At 46.0% G+C, this 24,097-nt stretch overlaps 1 protein-coding gene across 1 annotated transcript in view; it reads right to left on the minus strand.

Moving 5' to 3' along the window:
* Positions 1-24,097, minus strand: part of LOC141099802 (sodium-dependent neutral amino acid transporter B(0)AT3-like) — a 1,161,745-nt gene that overhangs the window by 213,983 nt on the left and 923,665 nt on the right. The gene's annotated exons all lie outside the window — the stretch shown is intronic.

Genomic DNA, 24,097 nt, shown 5'->3' on the forward strand with positions numbered 1-24,097 from the left:
CTTCAGCAGCATTTGCAGTTACCGACTCACTGACTGGTGTGTGATGTCCTCACATGTTGGAACTCTACACTGCATATGTTAGAAAGGATTTGTGAGCAGAAGAAGGCAATTGTTGTCTACCAGCATCAATGAGGCTGTAGTTTTTCAGTTCAGACTCCATATATAAGACCTCAGGAGTGGACATGGATTTGACATACCGTACGTACCATCCTCCTAAACTTTGAGGACTCCACCAAGATGGTTAGCGGCGATGACGCCGTAATTCACGTCACCATCCCACTTCTCTGTCTTCTTAAATGCTCTCTGCTCACAATCAAAGAGGATGCATGGCAGGCGGAACACAATGAGATGGAGCATTGTTTCATGCGCTATAGACGGTAGCATCTGCACATCTGTCATACCATCTGTTCAGCGTGGATGGCCTGAGGACAGGGAGGAGGAGGAGGAGGAGAGCATGGTCAGTCATCCTCTTAATGAGGACATGGAATTCTTGCCTGTTAGCAGTCTGGCACGCATGGCTGTGTTTATGCTACAGTGCCTTGACCATGACCCTCGTGTTATCAAAATTTTGGGTGACAGTCATTACTGGTTGGTGACACTTCTAGACCCATGCTACAAGGAGAACTTTCTATTTCTTATTCCCGAGGTGGACAGATATACTAAAATAGGGCAGTACAAGAAGGCCCTTGTTGCGGAATTATTAAAAAAATTCCCATCTGAAAACGCTGGCGGCAGAGGTCACAGTTCTTTGGACAACCAAGGAGTACAGGTGAGAGAGACACAACTTCAATCCAACTGAGGCAGAGGAACACTCTCAAAGTTCTGGAATAGTTTTCTCAGACCCTCCCATCGTACGAGTCCTGAGGCGCGGGGTACTCTCACATGGAATGCAAAGTTTGGGAAGATGCTGAAGAAGTACCTTGCTGACCGTACCAACGTTCTCTGTGATTCCTCTGTGCCTTATAATTATTGGGTCTCAAAGCTGGATTCGTGGCATGAACTGGCTCTCAACGACTTGGAGGTCCTGGCCTGCCCTGCCGCTAACGTTTTGTCAAAGCGCGCTTTTAGTGCCACGGTGGAATTATAACTCATTACCGCATCCGCCTGTCAACTGAAAATGCTGACAGGCTGACTCTTATAAAAATGAACAAGGGCTGGATTGGGCCAGACTTCTCTACACCACCAAATTATAGCAGAGTATCAAACTCAAATCCCGTGTCTTTTTTTGGGAAGTCTATTCCCATGCACCTCTTCACACCCACTGATTTTGGCTATTTGCTGTTGTCCTCCTCCTTCTCATCATCCACCACGACTAGATCACCAGGGTTACCATGGTCTGTGATGTAACACCCACATAATTTTTTTAAAGGGTGTTTATAATGCACGAAAAAAATGTTCATGTATACCTCCTGTCACGCTGCTACAATACAAGTAGAAGCAAGCTCCACTAGATGGCAATGGAGTGGAGGGAGGACTACAAACAGCAGGAGCAGACCTGCAGCACAGCAGCGAGGCCACCACCAGGTGGCTTCAGATTAGTAAAACAAGCCTGATCGATATTAGTCTGTAGCTCAGTACCAAAGGAATAAGCAAACACAGTGTCAGAAACAAGCCAAAAGGGTCAGAACTGGTCAGGAGCAGATATGCCAGAGACAAGAGACAAAACAGCAGGTCAGAGTCCAAGCCAAGTCAATATGAAAAATTAAGCCATATAAAGTACTAAGTGCTCACAACCAGGACATGATGTCCACTTAAAGGTAATTATTGACAGTAAGCATACAGAGGAACAAATTGATGCGACAAAAATTGGGCAAGAAATACCTGTAAAGTGCACGTGGATTTCCTGGCATCCCTGCTGCCCTGACTTGCATCTCGCAATGCTTCTTCTGGAGGCATGCACACGGCTTAGTTTGTCATATTTACTATCTACAATTTGTTTGCATAGTGAGCACTCAACACCACCTATAAGGCATATTTTATTATAGCCCATACTTGCACAGGTTATTTAACATAAAGGTACTGTCACACTTAGCGATGTACCAGCGATCCCGACCAGCGATATGACGCGTTCAGGTTCGCTGGTACATCGCTATGTGGTCGCTAGTGAGCTGCCACACAGGCAGATCTCACCAGCGACATCGCTGGGGATGGGGGTCGCTACTTACCTGTCACACTAGGCAATCCTGACGTCCTCCCGCCCGGCTCCACGCTCGTTGCTCGTCTCTCCACAGGAAGCGCCGCAGGAAGCTGACGATGAGAAGCGGTCCTGAACGTTCTCGCGCGATCAGCGATAACCAGCGTGGGAGCGAGTCGTAGGTAAGTATCAGACACAGCGATGTCGCTAGCAATATCGCTATAACGTCACAAGTTATAGCGATATTGCTAGCGATATCGCTTAGTGTGACAGTTCCTTTAGGGTATGTGCTCAAGCTGCGGATTTGGCCGCTGCGGCCCCGCAGCAGTTTTAGCTGCGGTGTACAGTACCATTTAAATGAATGGTAAACAAAAACCGCTGTGTAGACGGTGCGGAAAAATCCGCACGGATTTCCTGCGGTTTTGAAACCGCAGAAAGAATTGACATGTCAATTCTTTCTGCGGAATCTGCAGCGGGTTCCTATCTCCACCATTGTGGAGATGGTGAATCCGCAAGACCAAACCACAGGCAAAACCGCAGATAATCCGCAGGTCTTTTTACCTGCGGTTTATCTGCGGTTTTTGCAAAATCTGTGCGGATTAATCCGCAGCGGATTCCGCAGCGTCTGCACACACCCAAAGTGTTTGCTCCTTTTTGCACAATTTACTTGTTTACATATTAGTGCTATACATTGTTATCTATTGTATTACGGCTATATTATTTTAGTGGACATTATATTCAGTTTGTTAGCATGTAACACTTTTTTATGGCATATTTTGTCATATCTACTACTTGTAGTTTGTTTACATAGTGAGCACGTCACACTTTACCTATACGGCATATTTAATTATAGCCCATATTTACACAGGTTATGTAACTTTAGTGTTTGCTCCTTGTTGTACAATATATGTGTTTACATATTAGTGCTATACACTGCATGCAGAATTATTAGGCAAGTTGTATTTGAGAGGATTCTTTTTATTATTGAACAACAACTACTGTATGTTCTCAATCAACCCAAAAGACTCATAAATATCAAAGCTTAATATTTTTGGAAGTTGGAGTGGGTTTTTTTTAGATTTGGATATCTTAGGAGGATATCTGTTTTTTCAGGTAGCTATTACTGTGCAGAATTATTAGGCAACTTAATAAAAACCAAATATATACCCATCAACACTTGTTTATTTTCACCAGGTAAACCAATATAACAACACAAAATTTAGAAATAAACATTTCTGACATTCAAAAACAAAGCAAAAAAAATCAGTGACCAATACAGCCACCTTTCTTTACGAAGACACTCAAAAGCCTTCCATCCATAGATTCTGTCAGTTGCTTGATCTGTTTACGATCAACATTGCATGCAGCAGCCACCACAGCCTCCCAGACTCTGTTCCGAGAGGTGTACTGTTTTCCCTCCCTGTAGATCTCACATTTTATGAGGGACCACAGGTTCTCTATGGGGTTTAGATCAGGTGAACAAGGGGGCCATGTCATTATTTTTTCTTCTTTTAGACCTTTACTGGCCAGCCACGCTGTTGAGTATTTGGATGCATGTGATGGAGCATTGTCCTGCATGAAAATCATGTTTTTCTTGAACAATACCAACTTCTTCCTGTACTACTGCTTGAAGAAGGTGTCTTCCAGAAACTGGCAGTAGGTCTGGGATTTGAGCTTCACTTCATCCTCAACCCAAAAAGGTCCCACAAGTTCATCTTTGATGATACCAGCCCATACCAGTACCCCACCTCCACCTTGCTGGTGTCTGAGTTGGAGTGGAGCTCTCTGCCCTTTACTGATCCAGCCTCGGGCCCATCCAACTGGCCCATCAAGAGTCACTCTCATTTCATCAGTCCATAAAACCTTAGAAAAATCAGTCTTAAGATATTTCTTGGCTCAGTCTTGACGTTTTATCTTATGTTTCTTGTTTAAAGGTGGTCATTTTTCAGCCTTCCTTACCTTGGCCATGTCCGTGAGTATGGCACACCTTGTGCTTTTTGATACTCCAGTAACGCTGAAGCTCTGAAATATGGCAAAACTGGTGGCAAATGGCATCTTGGCAGCTTGACGCTTGATTTTCCTCAATTCATGGGCAGTTATTTCGCGCCTTTTTTTTATCAACGCACTTCTTGCGAGCCTGTTGGCTATTTAACATGAAACGCTTGATTGTTCGGTGATCACTAGTGTTGAGCGATACCGTCCGATACTTAAAAGTATCGTATCGGATGGTATCGGCCGATCTAAAAAAAATATCGGGTATCGCCGATTCCGATACCGGAAGTCCCATTCAAGTCTATGGGACTTCCGGTATCGGAATAAGAAAAACCCTATTTTTGCCTTGTACAGCCTCTCTGGGGTCTGTACGGGCCTTTCGGGGGGCTGTGCCGGCCTGCCGGGGGGTCTGTGCAGGCTCCGGTGGTCTGTGCCGGCCTGCAGGGGGGCTGTGCCAGTCTGCCGGTGGTCTGTGCAGGCTCCGGTGGTCTGTGCCGGCCTGCAGGGGGGCTGTGCCGGCCTGTCGGTGGTCTGTGCAGGCTCCGGTGGTCTGTGCCGGCCTGCCGGGGGGCTGTGCCGGCCTGCCGGTGGTCTGTGCAGGCTCCGATGGTCTGTGCCGGCCTGCCGGGGGGCTGTGCCGGCCTGCCGGTGGTCTGTGCAGGCTCCGGTGGTCTGTGCCGGCCTGCCGGGGGGCTGTGCCGGCCTGCCGGTGGTCTGTGCAGGCTCCGGTGGTCTGTGCCGGCCTGCCGGGGGGCTGTGCCGGCCTGCCGGTGGTCTGTGCAGGCTCCGGGGGTCTGTGCAGGCATCGTCCGATGGGACTACAAGTCCCATCGGGCGATGCCTGCTACCATGACAGTGATTGACACATTAGCCAATGACGGGACAGTAGTAGTCCCATCATCCGGCTAATGTGTTGAATGTAAAAAAAAAAAAAAAAATTACATGCTACATACATACAACATGCATACTACATATATACTACATGCAACATGCATACTACATACATGCTACATACTACATGCATGCTACATACTACATGCATGCAACATACATACTACATATATACTACATGTAACATACATACTACATATATACTACATGTAACATACATACTACATACATGCTACATACTACATGCATGCTACATACTACATACATGCTACATACATACTACATACATAATACATATATACTACATGCATGCAACATACATACAACATATATACTACATGCATGCAACATGCATACTACATATATACTATATATACTACATGTAACATACATACTACATATATACTACATGCTACATCCATGCAATATACACACTACATGCTACATACATGCAACATGCATACTACATACATGCTACATACATACACACTACATGCTACATACATGCAACATACATGCTACATACATGCAACATACATACTACATACATGCTACATACTACATGCATGCTACATACTACATACATGCTACATACATACTACATACATAATACATATATACTACATGCATGCAACATACATACAACATATATACTACATGCATGCAACATGCATACTACATATATACTATATATACTACATGTAACATACATACTACATATATACTACATGCAACATGCATACTACATACATGCTACATACATACTACATACATAATACATATATACTACATTCATGCAACATACATACAACATATATACTATATATACATGCATGCAACATGCATACTACATATATACTATATATACTACATGTAACATACATACTACATATATACTACATGCTACATACATGCAACATACACACTACATACATACTACATACATGCTACATACATGCTACATACATGCAACATACATACTACATACATGCAACATATTACATATATACTACATGCATGCAACATACATACAACATATATACTACATGCATGCAACATGCATACTACATATATACTATATATACTACATGTAACATACATACTACATATATACTACATGCAACATGCATACTACATACATGCTACATACATACTACATACATAATACATATATACTACATGCATGCAACATATATACTACATGCATGCAACATACATACTACATACATACTACATACATGCTACATACATGCTACATACATGCAACATACATGCTACATACATACATACTACATGCTACATACATGCAACATACATACTACATACATGCTACATACATGCAACATACATACTACATACATACTACATACATGCTACATACATGCTACATACATGCAACATACATACTACATACATACTACATACATGCTACATACATACCACATGCATGCAACATGCATACTACATATATACTGCATATATACTACATGCATGCAACATACATATATACTACATACAATACATACATATAGACATACAGTACATATAACATAGAGTACATACTTACCGTCACTTGTCACTTTGATCCCCGAAGCCATTGTCACCTGAGGGATAAATATCAAAATAAAAAGACACCAATATACTTACCCCGATCCGCAGAATTCCACGAGGGTCCCACGTCCATCTTGCGTGGAGAACAGCAGCATCAGCTGATGCTACCGTTCTCTACCAGCTCCAGGAATACAATGACGGAAGGTAGGTATCCTTCCGCACTGTATTCCTCCACCACTGTAAAAAAAAAGTCCGTAGTCTCACTTTATGCCATTGCTGCGTGGGAATTTCCCACGCAGCAATGGCATAAGGTGAGACCAGGGACTTTTTTTTTTTTTTTAAAGTGGTGGAGGAATACAGTGCGGAAGGATACCTACCTTCCGTCATTGTATTCCTGGAGCTGGTAGAGAACGGTAGCATCAGCTGATGCTGCTGTTCTCCACGCAAGATGGACGTGGGACCCTCGTGGACTTCTGCGGATCGGGGTAAGTATATTGGTGTCTTTTTATTTTGATATTTATCCCTCAGGTGACAATGGCTTCGGGGATCAAAGTGACAAGTGACGGTAGGTATGTACTCTATGTTATATGTACTGTATGTCTATATGTATGTATTGTATGTAGTATATATATATATGTTGCATGCATGTAGTATATATGCAGTATATATGTAGTATGCATGTTGCATGCATGTGGTATGTATGTAGCATGTATGTAGTATGTATGTAGTATGTATGTTGCATGTATGTAGTATGTATGTTGCATGTATGTAGCATGTAGTGTGTATGTATGTAGCATGTATGTAGTATGTATGTTGCATGTATGTAGCATGTAGTGTGTATGTTGCATGTATGTAGCATGTAGTATATATGTAGTATGTATGTTACATGTAGTATATATAGTATATATGTAGTATGCATGTTGCATGCATGTAGTATATATGTTGTATGTATGTTGCATGCATGTAGTATATATGTATTATGTATGTAGTATGTATGTAGCATGTATGTAGTATGTAGCATGCATGTAGTATGTAGCATGTATGTAGTATGTATGTTACATGTAGTATATATGTAGTATGTATGTTACATGTAGTATATATGTAGTATGTATGTTGCATGCATGTAGTATATATGTAGTATGTATGTAGCATGTATGTAGTATGTAGCATGTATGTAGCATGCATGTAGTATGTAGCATGTATGTAGTACGCATGTTGCATGTAGTATATATGTAGTATGTATGTTACATGTAGTATATATGTAGTATGCATGTTGTATGTATGTAGCAAGTACATTTTTTTTTTTTTTTTTTTTTACTTTCAACACATTAGCCGGATGATGGGACTACTACTGTCCCATCATTGGCTAATGTGTCAATCACTGTCATGGTAGCAGGCATCGCCCGATGGGACTTGTAGTCCCATCGGACGATGCCTGCACAGACCCCCGGAGCCTGCACAGACGACCGGCAGGCCGGCACAGCCCCCCGGCAGGCCGGCACAGACCACTGGAGCCTGCACAGACCACCGGCAGGCCGGCACAGCCCCCCGGCAGGCTGGCACAGACCACCGGAGCCTGCACAGACCACCGGCAGGCCGACACAGCCCCCCGGCAGGCCGGCACAGACCACCGGAGCCTGCACAGACCACCGGCAGGCCGGCACAACCCCCCGGCAGGCCGGCACAGATCACCGGAGCCTGCACAGACCACCGGCAGGCCGGCACAGCCCCCCGGAAGGCCGGCACAGACCACCAGAGCCTGCACAGACCACCGGCAGGTCGGCACAGCCCCCCGGCAGGCCGGCACAGACCACCGGAGCCTGCACAGACCACCGGCAGGCCGGCACAGCCCCCCGGCAGGCCGGCACAGACCACCGGAGCCTGCACAGACCACCGGCAGGCCGGCACAGCCCCCCGGCAGGCCGGCACAGACCACCGGAGCCTGCACAGACCACCGGCAGGCCGGCACAGCCCCCCGGCAGGCCGGCACAGACCACCGGAGCCTGCACAGACCACCGGCAGGCCGGCACAGCCCCCCGGCAGGCCGGCACAGACCACCGGCAGGCCGATACAGACCCCCGGACAGTCGGCACAGCCCCCCCAGAGGCCCGAACTGACGGCGCATCATGATGCGCACAGACAGCGCATCATGATGACGTCATTTCGGCAGCCAATCAGAGCCACAAAAGTGGCTCATTGCATTTTGGACTTCCGATTCCGGTATCCGATACGAAAAAAGTATCGGTACTCGGTATCGGAATTCCGATACGGCAAATATCGGCCGATACCCGATACTTGCGGTATCGGAAAGCTCAACACTAGTGATCACACTTCAAAAGTTTGGCAATTTCAAGACTGCTGCATCCCTCTGCAAGACATCTCACAATTTTTGACTTTTCAGAGTCCGTCAAATCTTTCTTCTGACCCATTTTGCCAAAGGAAAGGAAGTTGCCTAATAATTAAGCACACCTTATATAGGGTGTTGATGTCATTAGACCACACCCCTCCTCATTACATAGATGCAAATCACCTGATTTACATAATTTGCAGTTGGCTTTCAAGCCTATACAGCTTGCAGTAGGACAACATGTGTAAAAAGGATGATGTGATCAAAATACTCATTTTCCTAATAATTCTGCACACGGTGTATATTGATATCTATTGTCATTTTGGCTATATTATTAAATATTTCACTTTATTATTGGGCTGTTGTTTATATAACAGCCTGTGCATTTGTGGTACTCCATGGTAATATGTCCCTCTTTTTTTGTATATTCAGTACCTTTCGTTTTTAAATACATTTTTTAATATTGGTTTTCAATAAAAATATCTTTTATTAAGTACCCTTTTTTGCTACCAGAGTATTTATTTAGGTATCAGTGTGTGAATAGTTTGATATTATTAAAGGGATACATATACCCCAATGGATACGGGGTTATAGACTTTTTGGACATTCTTGTTATTATATTTTTTGTGGTACTGTAGTATTTTTTGGAGTGTCTCATAACATTTTTTGACACCATTTTGCTGACAAAATAATATTTAGGTGCCAAAAAAATATTTAGCTGGCAAAAAAATATTTATCAGCTAAAAAAATATTTAGCACTCAAAAAATATTTAGCTGCAAAAAAATAATTAGCTGGCCAAAAAATATTTACCGGTAGCTGCCCAAAAAATATTTAGCTACAGTTCACATATTTAACACTGTGTTTTGTCTGCCACATGCATCGCATATCACATTGCGCTAAATATTTTACAATTTTAGTCCTCCAAAGAATTTTTTTTGCACTGTCATAGCCTACTTATTGACACAATTTTGGGGGCCAAAAAAAAATATCCAGGCCACATATTTAACAGTGTGCTATCTCTGTCTGATCTATCTGTGACCTCCAAATTGTGTCATTTCAGGGCTACATTCCACTGAATTTGCTGTCTGCTACCCTATTTCTATATACTATTTTGGGGTACAAGATTTAAAAATACAGCCCATATATTGAACCATCTGGTATCTCCATCAAATGCCAGATCTATCTGTGGACTACAAATTGTGGCATTTCAGGCCTACATTGTACTGTTTTTGCTGTGTCTTACCCTAGTTATTGACACCAGTTTGGTAACATAAAATACATTTTTACCTACAGTCCAGATATTTTAAAGTGTGGTTTTCCTGCACATGGATCACAGACAAGTTCGCTACCAGTTCAGCCATTTGTTGTGAACGTGCAAAATATTGTAGTCTATTTAAAATGGGCAAGGCGCGTGGCAAGGGACGAAGAAGTGGACGTGATGGTGATGGTGCATGCAGACCCTGAAGCCGTGGTCAAGCTGAAATTATGCCACAACAAACACCCACATCTTCTCGCCCGCCCTTCATGACCCAAATACTAGGGGTCTGCAGAAGGACATCACTATTGAAACCGGAGCAGTGTGAAACAGTTGGTTAGCGATTAATGCTTCTGGTCAATTTGCCACCACCACCGTTGTCACTCTGTCTTCCACATGATCAAATCTGAGTAGCTGTGAGTCTGGACTGCATATTCCTCACCCTGATCCTCCTTCCTCCCACTATGCCAAGTGCCCGGAGACAACTGATCCCAAACTTGGACCCAACCTGGCAGGAGGTCACGCAGAGTGAGGACAGCAGCACACAGGGGGAGGGAGGCGTAGCACTCCAACAGGCAGGAAGAAGCAGTGTGTTGGGCGCAGACAGAAGGCGGGCAACCGTTCCTCAACACCAGCATGACGGAAGTTGGTAGTACAACTGTTTGGTCTTCCCGAGTCTGGTTGTTTTTTAAAGACTCTGCTAATTACCCCAAACAGGCAATTTGCACTACCTGCCATGCCCGCATCAGCGGGGGTAGCAAAACTAACAGCCTGACAACCACCAGCATGGTCAAGAACATGGCAGCAAAGCACCCGACTTTGTGGGCCAAACCCCAGGCTCCAAGAACAGTGTCTGTGGGTGAAAACACTGCTTCTTCAACTGTTGTGTGCAAGCCAATCCCCTGTCCATGGTGCATGTGACGATGCCTCCTGCTCTGCACCTGTCATTGCACACACCCAAGTAGCACCATCATTAGGCATGTACACGTCCTTGTGCCAGTGCAGCATTCAGTTGTCCATACCCCAGTCCTTAGAATGCAAGCGCAAATACGCGGACAACGCCCCACAGGCAACAGTACTAAATTCACACATTTCTCGTCTACTTGCGGTTGAAATGTTATCTTTTAGGCTTGTGGAGACTGAAGCTTTCCGCAACCTGATGGCGGCGGCCGTCCCCAGATACTGGGTCCCCAGCCACCACTATTTCTCCCAGTGTGCCATCCCCACACTAGCACGTGTCCCTCAACATTACCAGTGCCCTGAACAATGCTGTTATTGGGAAAGTCCACCTAACCACAGATACGTGGAAAAGTGCTTGTGGGCAGGGATGCTACATCTCGCTGACGGCACACTGGGTTATCAAAGTGAAAGCTGGGACCCAGACGGACCTTGGAATGGAACACGTCCTCCCGATGCTGAGGATTGCGGGTCCTACGTCAATCAGGGTTGCCCCACAGTCTACAGCTCCTGCACCTCATCCTACTCATCCTACTCCTAGAATCACTGTGATTGGTTCACAGGCTACCACGTGACTAGTCACATGGGTCTTAAAAAGGTCCTGTTCATACCCTGCTTGTACTTCCCTTGAGAAAGCATGGTTGTTGACACGCGAAACGTGCGTCAGAGTCCCTTCTACACCTGGCCCAGGGTTCCTCTTGCCCCTGCCTCTGGTAAGCTTTCATCCCCTCACATGATCTGATTACCTTTATTAGATTGCCTAACTTATCCTATGCACAAGCGCTCTGGTGTGTCCTTACTGTGGTGCATGACTTTGTATGTGCACTGGCTATTTATATTTATACTTATATCGCTCTGTACCTCATGCACCTGTGTGCAGGTTGGCATTTTGGTTATTCTGAGGTTCTCTGCTCTCATCCTGTGGTGGTCTCATATTTATTACTTTGTCTGTTACTCTATTCATGTTTTCATTGTTCTAAATAAAAATGAATTTTTTGCCTCATTCACCTGACCTAATTAGAGGACGGACCAGAGAGAGTTCTAGAAGGGATGGGGGCGGAGCAAGTATAAATGGGGTTGAGGACGCCAGCAGGGGGCACTCGATCGAGCAGGAGAGAAGGAGCAGGATGGCTAGAGGGCGCCAGAGAGAGAGAGCCAGTGCCAGAGCAAGAAGAAGAGAGCAGCGACTGGAGGGACTGGAGAGAGACTCACCACAGACAGGAGAGAAACGGCACCGAGCCGTACAGCAGAGAGACACCGAACACCCGACCGCCCTCCTCGGCCGCCACTGCCGACTCCAGCCCGCGGCTGCGGCCTGCCCGCTGCCGCTTGCGACCACCACAGCCCGACTCCGTCCCGCAGCCGTGGCCTGCCTGCTACCGCTCGAGGCCCCCGCGGCTCGGCTACGGCCTGCAGCTGCGGCTTGTCTGCCGCCACCCACGGCCGCCGCTGCCCGTCCCCAGCATGTGGCTGCAGCCTACACCCCCCGGTCCCTGGGCAACACCGTCCCGCCTCCGCCGGGAGGCACAACACAGAGGAAATCTTCAGGGGCCAGCTGTGCCTTCGCTTCGCCTGGGCGTAGGAACACCCAAAGTCTCCGCCAGATCCTCTATACAATCCTCACGGCAGCACCCTGGATTGTTTCGGCGGCCTCTTAGCGCTGCAGCCCCTTGCAGACACTGCTCTATACAGCGCTGCCACTCTCTCCCTAAGGCATGCTTCATCCAGTCATATTGTATCCAGCTCCTGATAGACTCGAGCGTCATCAGAAAATAAACAGCATTATAGGATTTCATTCCTGCCTTAGGATATCTTTTACCCTACTGTATCTCTTACAGTCTACTCTAAAGAAACAAAAAGACTTTTTGATGAAGGTCCGTTGTTGGACTGAAAACATTCATATGATATGAGTCTATTTTTGTCTGGATGCACAATACAGAAAAAATTGCTTCTCCGATTTTGAGTGCCAAGTATTTTTGTTTATATCCGCCAGATCCTCGTCGGCTGGGTCCAGTGGCTGAAGCGCCGGAGCAGCATCGACCACCACTCTGCCCGATGTCAGAGAGGATATGTGACACATTGTAGTTAATACCCAGGACCTGTAGTCGGCCATACCGCGGCCCTATAGTGACCAGTCTTGACCGGATAGTCGCGTTCGTGTTACCAGTGTATTCCTGTTTTGATCCCTGGGAGGATAACTGTTGGATACTCAAGATAACCCCTATAGATATACATATGGGTCGCCCTCCCAGGGCTGTGGGGTACTCGGTACTGGGCTGGTGTCAGGGGAATGTGGTGTCACAGCGGCTGTGACCCGGTCCGTGGCCCTGGGCGCCCAAATCAATGGTGATTTGTAGTTAATGAAATGGAATAGTTCATGACGCCACCTGTAGTGTTTGGCAAGCAAGATGTTAAGCCAACGCTGCGTGCAGATCCTCTGGGGCTGATGGCGTGTTGCAGCATAGATGTTGTAGCTCCCCACAGGTGAAGCTGTAACCCCAGGGCAGTGTATAGGCGCAGGTGGTGTGAGGAATGTTGGTACCCAGATGTAGCGGTGCTGACGGTGTTAGCGCACAAATGAATGGAAGACACCAGGGCTTGCAGTTCCAAAGCTTTACTCACAGTCCGTGGTACACACTGGTGCCTGCCTCCGTGCCATGTCCTCCGGGGCAGAGACTCAATCAACCTCCCGGGCAAGTCAGGATTCTCCTCTCCAACTCTCCGCCAACATGTACCTTTCCTGAACGACTCCTCTATTGCGCCTTAAATTGTGAAGAGCTCCAGTACCGTGGTACTCTGAAGTTCCTCCTGTCAGATGTTCCTAACAACTCTACTTGTATGGCAGACAGCTGTAGCCTCTGTTGGGGACTCCCTTCTCGGGAGTCCTGGGTTTCTATTCAGTTGCTGTTGTGCCGCGAGTCTTGGATGGGAGTAATGCATTTACAGCCAACTACTCCACCGGTGTCTGCTGCAGAACCATAAGTGTCCATACAACCTCGAGGACCGGGCCCCGGCCTTGCGCTGAGAACCTATAGGCAGGGTTCCTCTTCCAACCCACAACTCCTCTCTGTTCTGGATTAGCGTCACCCGGTGTGTACAGGAGCGAGTTCTGTTGAAATAACGCACCAGTGTGCACTGCACCACTCTTGCGGACGCCACTACCACCCCAGAGAGGGAAGGAAAGTGCTAGAGTTGTGCACAGCGCCACACTGGCAGCTACTGCTACCTGGCTCGGTACTACAATGCCCAGAGCAGATTGGCACAATCGGATGCTAGCAAGTGCAGAGGACTGGGATGCACTGTGGCATATAGCCTACCCACTGACAGGTGCTGACTCTAACCACTAGACCCTAACAACAGACATAACCAAGGGTAGGGTTTCATAATGAGTCAGTCACAGTAGCAAGTATCTGTCATCATACACACCATAAGCCACAAGAGTCTATACTAGCGCATGGCCGAGTGGCCATGCGACTCTTTTATAGCGGCGTCCTTGCGGGACCTTCCCAGTGGACCAATCCGAGCAGGAACGGAACCTGCACATGTGACCTCCGACCTCCAATGAGAGGTCGTTCCACGGGCATGCTCAGTAGGGGAAAAGCAGGACTTAGTCCCAGGAGCGTCTGCTTGCTTCTGACTCATGCATGATACAATAGCAGAGCCAGGAGGAGCAACCAGACACCTAGCATTAGCCTGGGCAAGGCGTTGGGACCGACGTCTCTGCTGAGCAGCATCCTCTCAGGCTGGAGAGGAATGGGAGACCGCAGAAGGCAAGGCTCGAGTTCCCTCCTGTGCAGAGGCAGGAACCCAAAGCCTAACAGAAAGTAAGGCAAATACCCAACTTTTACTGAAAGCCCTCCAATATCGGGACACAAATTGTACCCCTCTATCAGAAACCACACTCAGAGGCATGCCATGTAAGGGAACAACATGCTCCACAATCAACTTAGTGTCTCAGCATTAGGCAGTCCTGCCAATGGAACAAAATGCACCTGCTTACTGAATCTGTCAACTACTATCCAGACCACAGTTTGGCCATTGGAAGGAGGGAGATTGGTGATAAAATCCATGGACAAATGAGTCCAAGGGCTATCCAGAATTGGCAATGGCACCAATTCCCCGGCTGGCTGGTTATGGGAGCTTTAAGCACAGGCACAAGTAGACACAAACACGGCGACATCAGAGGCCAAAGAGGACTGCCAAAACAGCCTAGCAATAGCTCTCCAAAGCACCCGTAACCGGTACTGAACAAGAATGAAGAGCTTATTCTCAGGCAAAGATGGAGGAGCAAGAGACTGAGCCTCACGAATCTCCTGCTCCAATTCTGAAGACACTCCTGCTACTACTACCCCATGCTGAGGAATGGAGGAAGGAGGTTCAGGAGGTGATATCAGATCCAAGCTGTGAGATAAGACATCAGCTTTAACATTCATGGAACCAGGTGGAAAGGTGATGAAAAAATGAAAGTGAGAAAAAAAAGCGACCACCTCGCCTGTCTAGGAGTCAAACTTTTGGCAGACTCAATGTAGGACAGGTTCTAGTGGTCTGTAATCACCGTTATCCTATTAACAGACCCCTCCAAAAAGTGCCTCCATTCTTCAAAAGCCAGTTTTATGGCTAATAACTGCCGATTCCCGATATCGTAATTTCTCTCAGCAAATTTCCTAGAGTAAAAAGCACAAGGTCTTAAATAAGTCAAAGTAATGGGTCCTTGGGACAACACCGCCCCCATCCCCACTTCCGACGTGTCCACCTCTACAATGAACGCTTCAGACTGATGGGGCTGAATCAATACAGGAGCAGATATAAAACATTCTTTTAAGGAAGAAAAGCCGCCACTGCTGGAGCAGACCAGTTTTTGAGATCAGCCCCCTTATAAGTGAGATCAGTGAGAGGCTTGATCACCTGTGAAAACCCCTTAATGAATTTACAGTAATAATTGGCAAACCCCAAAAAACGCTGAAAACCCTTAAGGTCTCTGGGTATTACTCAATCAATAATGGCCTGTACCTTTCCATAGTCCATACGAAACCCCTTGGCAGGCAAAATGAACCCCAGAAAGGACAGCTCCTGGATAAAAAATGAGCACTTTTCAGGTTTTGCAAAATGAGAGTTCTCCCGTAACCTCTGGATAAATGAACATAGATGACCCATGTGAGTTTGTTTGTCAGATGAAAATACAAGAATATCATCTAAATAAACCACCATAAAGTGCCCAATGAATTCAGCAAACACATGATTAATAAAATTCTGAAAAACTTCTGGTGCATTTGTGAGACCAAAGGTCACTCATGACCAAATTCTCACATAAACCCTCAGAGGTGTGAAATGTTGTTTTCCACTCATCCCCCTCCCGAATGCGGATGAGGTTATACGCTCCCCTGCGGTCCAATTTAGAAAACAACCTGGCCCTAGATAGTTGGTTGTACAGATCAGGGAAGAGCGGGAGTGGGTAGGTATTTCTCATCATGATCTAATTTAATTCCCGAAAATTGAGGCATGGGCGCAATCCACCATCTTTTTTCTTAACAAAAATTTATCCTGCTGCCACAGGAGAGACAGAGGGATGAATGTGACCTGTACAGAGACTTTCTGAGACATACTCTTTCATAGCGGTACGCTCCGGGACAAAGAGGTTATACAAACGGGCCTTGGGAAATTTAGCACCCGGAATCAGATCAATAGTACAATCAAAAGGGCGGTGTGGTGGTAAGACCTCGGCCTCCTTTTTGGAAAATGCATCCTAAAAATCCATCAAATACTCCGGAATACCCTCCAGATTAACAGATGCCACAAGCACAGTAGAAAAACAACCCTTAGGCTAGATTCACATTGCGTTAGGGCATCCGTTTAACGGATCCATTAAACGGATGCACTAACGCTGATGTCATTTTTGATATCTTTAGTGACCCAGCGTTAACGGTATGCGTTAACGCTAGGTAGCGCTAAGGTACCATGCGCTACCTAGCAATAGCCCATACAGTTCTATGCACAGCGAACGGGTCCGTTCACTGTGCATTACTGCCAACCCCAGCATTCGAGGGTGCGTCATGAATTAACGCATACTTTCTAACGTATGCCGATTTTGGCATGTGTTAGTATCATTGCGGCCAATGGGTGCGTTAACGGACCCGTTACATAGCGTTAGTGCCGATATGTAACGGATCCGTCAGCGCATTGCCCCCTAACGCAGTGTGAACCCAGCAAAAGTAACAGGACGAAACAGTGCACGCAGAGTCAGCTACACATGGGCAGAAACTATAACTGACACTTCCTGCAGGCTGCAATGGAGAGAAATCGCCGACCTGACGTCAGAACGTGGCAAATAAAAGTTAACCTTTGACATGATCAGATCGGGAAAGAGAGACAGATACAAAAACCCGGCCTGGATCATGACACCTCCCAGGGGTAAGTATAGGAGACCCATTAATTTATAATGGGAAACTTTTTTCATGAGGCCCCCCTCAAAGTGATGGGTCCTTGAGACAACACTGCCCCCATCCTTCTACGTCATTTTTGCCAGCCCTTGTTTTTACTGCATAGGCAAACAGTATGGGAGACCCACTTTGTTATGAACGGGTTACCGAGGAGGATGGCAGGAACAGGCTAAGCCACCAGGAAACCAGAGAGGTTGGCAACTCAGCGGATTGCAGACCCCTGATCCTAACAACACAACTAGCAGTAGCTGTGGAGCATTCCTACAATGCCCTAAATGCTTCGGCACAGCCCGGAGAACTAAATAAGCCTAAAGTCAGAAAGGTGAAATCTAAACAGCAGATCCCCAAAGGAATAGACAGCCCCTAAACACATATTGTCAGTGAGACTAGATGACCCACAAACATAGGCAGAAAATAGACTGAGCAAATGGCGGGGCCCAAGCTGTCTAGATAGGACAGGTCAGAAAAGAGGCTGTCTGCAATCACGCAAAAACCCTAAAAAATCCAACACATCTGATATTCAAAAAACCTGAGGGCACACGACCTCACCCCCGCTAGATCAGCACTCTGGTGTGAACTGGAAGCAAAGCAAAAAGTACTAATATAACAGGGAACTGAACAAACTGACACAAGCTGCAATATATGGAGCGGGGCCCAGCGCTGCCCCCCAGGCAGGGAGTGCGCTGAACCCTCGCAACAAAGCAGAAAGCAAAAAAAAGCACAACCAAATTAGATGCAAAGGATTAGCAAAATAATCACTTTAATGAACCATACAGATCAGGCAGGAGACAGAAGAACTCAAAATGCACAAGGAGGAAATCACCAGCAACTACTAAGGGAAGCCTGCTCACTTATATGTTCCCAGACAGCAATCCCAGATTCCCAATCATCATCGTCAGGTTGCGAAACTCCATCAAGCTGGCCAGCTCCACTACTCCCAGTAACCACCAGAGGGAGCTCCGGCTCAGAAGTCCGAGCAAGGGAATTCACAACACCACTTCCTTGATAATGGGAAAATTGTTTTATAAGGCCCTCCTCCATGTCTCTTCTAAGGGGTTTTGGGGTGTGTCTAAATTTGTGGCAGCACTTGCATTCACTCCATAAGCAAACAGTATGGGTGCCCCACCCCTTCTTGGCCCTCCGCCCCTTTTGGGACCCCCAGTATGGCGTGTGCTGCTTTCCCACAGAACCCTCAATCCCATGGTGTCTCTCAATCAGTCCAACCAGTTAATCAGCATTCCAGGTAACACCTTGGGCAACCAGAGTGTGTATGAGCCTTTTCAGGGAGTGCACAAACTGGTTCTACCATCTGCGCAGGCTTGGAGGACTCTGATTGCATCCACTTCTGGACCAGATGCAACAGGTCACACATTTGGGGGCACCGTGGTTTGTCCCGGTGATACACCCAATGGTGAACCCACTGTGCCCTGATAGTCATTGTTACCCCTAGACGTGCAAGAATCTCAGTTTTTAGCTTGAAATACTTTTTTTGTGTCCAGCAAAGCTAAATCATAGTATGCTTTCTGGGGTTCCTCCGTCAAGTATGATGCCAGTACCTTTATCAAATGCTCTGGTGGGAGTTTCTCCCTCTCGGCGACCCTTTCAAACACCATCTGGAAAGCCTCAACCTTGCAATTCTCCATTGTAGAATCTTCAGCCCCAACAATGCAGTTCTCCATTGCATGTTGTTCAGTTTCAACAATGCAATTCTCCATTACAGGTTCTTCAGCTTCAATATTGCAGTTCACCTGTTCAGGTTCTTCAGCCTCAACACTGCAATACACTGCAGGTTCTTCAGCCTCAACACTGCAATTCACTGCTGGGTCTTCAGCCTCAACACTGCAATTCTCCACTGCAGGGTCTTCAGCCTCAACACTGCAATCCTCCACTGTCAGGTCTTCAGCCTCACCACTGCAATTCTCCACTGCCCGGTCTTCAACCTCAACACTGCAATTCTCCAATGCATGTTCTTCAGGCTCAGCACTGCAATTCTCCACTGCTGGGTCTTCAGCCTCAACATTACAATTCTCCACAGCAGGGTCTTCAGCCTCAACACTGCAATTCACTGCAGGTACTTCAGCTTCAATATTGCAACTCTCCAGTGCAGGTTCTTCAGCCTCAACACTGCAGTTCTCCACTGCAGGTTCTTCAGGCTCAACACTGCAATTCTCCACTGCGGATCTTCAGCCTCAATGCTGCAATTCTCCACTGCAGGTTCTTCCGACTCAACACTGCAATTATCCACTGCTGGGTCTTCAGCCTCAACACTGTAATTCTCCACTGTAGGTTCTTCAGGCTCAACATGGCAATTCTCTAATGCAGGTTCTTCAGCCTCAACACTGCAATTTTCCAAAGCAGGTTCTTGAGCTTCAACACTGCAATTCTCCACTGCAGGTTCTTCAGGCTCAACACAGCAACTCTCCACTGCCCGGTCTTCAGCCTCAAAACTGCAATTCTCCACTGCTGGTTCTTCAGGCTCAACAGTACAATTCACCACTGCCGAGTCATCAGCAACAACACTGCAAGTCTCCAATGCATGTTCTTCAGCCTCAACTCTGCAATTCTCTACTGCAGGTTCTTCAGGCTCAACACTGCAACTGTCCACTGCCGGGTCTTCAGCCTCAAAACTGCAATTCTCCAATGCAGGTTCTTCAGGCTCAACACTGCAATTATCCACTGCTGGGTCTTCAGCCTCAACACTGCAATCCTCCACTGCGGGATCTTCAGCCTCAACAATGCAATTCACTGCAGGTTCTTCAGCTTCAATATTGCAATTCTCCAGTGCAGGTGTGCAGGTTCGTCAGCCTCAACACTGCAATTCACTGCAAGTTCTTCAGGCTCAACACTGCAATTCTCCACTGCAGGGTCTTCAGCCTCAAAGCTGCAATTTTCCACTGCAGGTTCTTTGGGCTCAGCACTGGAATTCTCCACTGCCGGGTGTTCAGCCTTAACACTGCAATTCTCCAATGCAGGTTCTTCAAGTTAAACACTGCAATTCTCCACTGCTGGGTCTTCAGCCTCAACACTGCAATTCTCCAATGCAGGTTCTTCAGGCTCAACACTGCAATTCTCCACTGCCCGGTCTTCAGCCTCAACACTGCAATTCTCCACAGCAGGTTCTTCAGGTTCAGCACTGCAATTCTCCACTGCTGGGTATTCACCCTCAACACTGCAATTCTCCAATGCAGGATCTTCAGCCTCAACATTGCAATTCTCCAATGCGGGCTCTTCAGCCTCAACACTGCAAGTCTCCAAAGCAGGTTCTTAAGCTTCAACACTGCAAATCACTACATAGGCAAACAGTATGGGAGTATAAACTTCCTAATAATGGTTACATTGCTTTCAGGTGGTACTCATTTATGTCTGTTCAAAGGTTTATTGGGGTGTGACTAAGCTTGGTGCAGGGCAGGCCTTGCATTCAATGCATAGAGAAACAGTATTGGAGTACCAAATTCCTAATAATGGGAAGGTTGCTTTCAGGTGGCACTCATTTACGTCTGTTCAAAGGGTTATTGGGGTGCATCCACATTTGGGGAAGGTCTTGTATTCAATTCCTGGGTAAATAGTATGGGAGTACTTCTTAATAATGGGAAAATTGCTTTCAGGTGGCCATACTATACGTCTGTTCAAGAGGTTATTGGGGAGCGTCCACATTTAGGGAACGCATTGCATTCACTTCATAGGCAAGCAATATGGGAGTACAAACTTTAATTTCACTGAGATTTCGCTATCAGCAGTGCATGCATGATACCTCCGTCTTACTCTCTTTTTCTATGGTCATCCTCTTCACCGGTATCTGTGCAGCCGCTGTTTTACATGCCGGTTATGTGTCGCCATTCAGCAACCTAACAAGGTGAGTGTATCTCCCCTTTTCCTGACAACCCTTTGTCATCGGCTTTTTCTTTCCCAGTTTCTCTAATTTTAAAAATGAGAAGGAGAGACTGCTATACACTCTGGAAGACACGTAGAGGAAGGCCTAAGAATTTTTTCCCCATTTTTAAGGAGTGGGACTCTTCGACTGGTAAAGCCTATGCAGTAGGTGCAAGGGCTGAAAAGCACATACCCCTATGGAGGTTTATATATATACTGTATATATTTATTTATACATTGTGGTGCAGTGAAAGGGGTAGTGCTGGATGGAAGATATATTTCTCCCAGCAGGATAAGATTTGGACTGAATTTTCCCTAAGGTTAAGGACCTGCAGTGATGTCACAATCACGTGATCAGCCCATGTGTTGGTACCTCACCTGTGGGTGTGGTTAGGGGTGAAATAATGAGACTGTGGTGTGGTCACATGATCAGTGTTGGAAGGTCCTAGTAATGGACAGACTTCCTGAATAACGTGTGGTGAGACCGTGTACCTGCATAGGCTGGGACGGCTACTGTGTTGGGGAAGCCAGGACTGACAAGGAGTCAGCTTGAGGAGCAGAGCTCCTCGAAGGTAACCTCAGACAAGTGTGTTTTAATATACGGCAGAGAGGTTTATCTGCTACATGAACAGACTGGTGGTCATGATATGGTCATGGATGTAATGAAATGAACTTTACGTTATGCGGATTATGCGGAGTTAATAAACCAAATAGACTGTTTTTTGTGAGAAACCGTTCCTGTGTTTTTTAATCTCATTGCCAAGCAAGTGTCCCCCAACACACTCAGGGAGTGCTATCTCACATATGGTGGAGAATAGCTCTACACACAGTAGCTATTCATCTCTAAGCTCCTCAGTCTGTTCATATAAAGATCATTCATTGTGCAACACCCAAGTAGTGATCTCCGAGGCAGAGGTGATACGCATCCTGAACGGACTTAAGGTCAAAAAGGCACCTGGCCCTGATGGTGTATCTCCAATGTGTCTGAAAGTATGTGCTACTTAGCTTGCCCTTATACTGACAAATATATACAATGTATCACTGAAAGAGTGCGTTGTACCTCAGTGTTGGAAAAATTCCACAATTATCCCTGTCCCCAAGAAAGTGGGATCCTCTGAGTTGAACGACTATAGACCAGTAGCACTCACATCTGTAGCTATGAAAGTCTTCGAAAGAATTATGATGTCCCACCTGATAAAATTCACGCAGAAGCTATGGGACCCGCTTCAGTTTGCCTATAAGGAGAATCGTTCGGCAAACGACACTGTCAATCTGGCACTGAAGTACATTTTGGATCATACAGATGAACTGCACTCATATGTCCGGATTCTTTTCATGGACTTTAGCTCAGCGTTCAATACCATTGATCCGAATTTACTTCATAAGAAAATGGTAGCTCTTGGAGTCCCTCTCAACTTATGCTTGTGGATTTATAACTTCCTGACAGCCAGGATACAGAGTGTAAAAGTTGGACCATTCACTTCGGACACCTTGGTCACAAACATCGGGGCACCTCAGGGGTGTGTTTTGTCCCCGTTACTGTTTTCTCTCTATACGAATGATTGCATCTCTTCAGCAGACTCATTAAAAATCTTGAAATTTGCCGATGATATGACACTGATTGGTCTCATCAGGGGAAATGCTGAAGACTTGTATCGGAGTGAGGTGGAAAGAATATGTGACTGGTGTAAAGCCAATAATCTTGTACTCAACACTAAAAAAACTGCTGAGATGGTTGTGGATTTTAGGAAAGATCAACATGAGATACTTCCAATCTACATCCATGACGAAGTGGTTCTTAGGGTCACAGAGACCAAATTCCTTGGTGTTATCATCTCTCATGATCTTAAATGGGGGAAAAACGTGGATGCTGTTATAAGAAAAGCACAACAGAGGATGTGGTTTGTCTAAGAATTTGCTGATCTTATTCTTTAATGCTGTCATCAGCTCTGTGATTTGTTCCTCTCTTATAGTCTGGTATGGGGGAGCCACTGCGCATGACAAACTCCGCTTACAAAGGACTTTCAGAACAACATAGAGAATTATAGGTTCCCCCCTGCCTAAAATCCAGGATCTTTATGATAAGAGTATTCGATCCCACGCATTGAAAATTTCATCCGATCCCTCTCACCCGGGACACTCCTCATTCCAACTACACCCTTCAGGACGTCGCTTCAGAGTCCCCAAATGCAGCTCCAACCGCCATATGAACAGCTTCTATCCACTCTCTGTTCAACAATTAAATCGTCATGTGTAGACTATATACTGTATCTGTCTTGTTAGATGTTACTTGTTGTATCTGTTGTTATATATTATGTTGCCTCTTTGCCACAAAGAATTCCTTGCATATATGTAATATGTACTTGGTGATAATAAATTTGATTGATTGATTGATTGATTGAATGCGGGCAGCGAACCAGGAAGCACGTGTGGAGATGATTGCTGTGGATCGGTGGGGCCACGAAAAATCTTTCTTTTCAAATAATTTTATATATAATTTAAAGATAGATATAAATAAATATAGATAAATATAAATAAAGATTATTATTATTAATATTATAATTTTATTGGTTTTCAGTCATTAAACAGGGTAAGGGAAGGAAGGTAGGAAGGGAGGAAAGGGAATGGGAAGTAAAGAACCTTGTACAGGTACGGAAAAAAT

The sequence above is a fragment of the Dendrobates tinctorius genome, unplaced genomic scaffold (genome assembly GCF_039654945.1).
Source record: "Dendrobates tinctorius isolate UK_male_01 unplaced genomic scaffold, ASM3965494v1 ptg000102l, whole genome shotgun sequence".
In the NCBI taxonomy this organism is placed as follows: domain Eukaryota; kingdom Metazoa; phylum Chordata; class Amphibia; order Anura; family Dendrobatidae; genus Dendrobates; species Dendrobates tinctorius.